A 591-nucleotide genomic window follows, 5' to 3' on the forward strand; every position below is an offset into this window, starting at 1 on the left:
CAGCAATGAGGTAATACAATGAATTACGATCACACTAATCCAGCACGTTATTAATCTCACGTGCCCCACTCAATATGGCCGCCGCTTGAGTGGGGCAACTCAGAATAATAACGTGCTGGATTAGTGTGATCCGAGTTCATTTTATGACTTAATCGCTGCGCTGTATGTGTATAGGTCATTGCCGCGCTGTATGTGTATAGGTCATTGCTGCGCTGTATGTGTATAGGTCATCGCTGTGCTGTATGAGTATAGGCCAATGCCTTGGCTGGCGCTCGTGCAGAAAGTTTCTTGGGCAAAATCACCTGCCCAAGTGGCTCCCTCAGCTAACGAAGGGGGGGGAGGAGTCAAGTGCCGTCACCGGACCCCTCCCCCCTTCCCTTCGTTAGCCGTCACGGACATCGACGTCACCGGACCCCTCCCCCCTTCCCTTCGTTAGCCGTCACAGACATCGACGTCACGGGAACCGCATTGTTCCCGGAGCGCTGTTCGCTGTCCTCAAAGCTGTATTTATGCTCCGTAAGAGACCCAAGTTCAGTGTCGGGTCTACACATTGGGGGGGGGGGGGGGGGGCTTTCACAATATGAGCACACA

At 53.5% G+C, this 591-nt stretch overlaps 1 protein-coding gene across 1 annotated transcript in view; it reads left to right on the plus strand.

The window, feature by feature from the left end:
• Positions 1-591, plus strand: part of LOC108803012 (mediator of RNA polymerase II transcription subunit 12-like) — a gene marked incomplete at its 3' end in the record, with an annotated part of 40,036 nt that overhangs the window by 32,990 nt on the left and 6,455 nt on the right. The window lies entirely within an intron of this gene.

The sequence above is a fragment of the Nanorana parkeri genome, unplaced genomic scaffold (assembly GCF_000935625.1).
Source record: "Nanorana parkeri isolate BGI_ZX_2015 unplaced genomic scaffold, ASM93562v1 scaffold3297, whole genome shotgun sequence".
NCBI classification, from domain to species: domain Eukaryota; kingdom Metazoa; phylum Chordata; class Amphibia; order Anura; family Dicroglossidae; genus Nanorana; species Nanorana parkeri.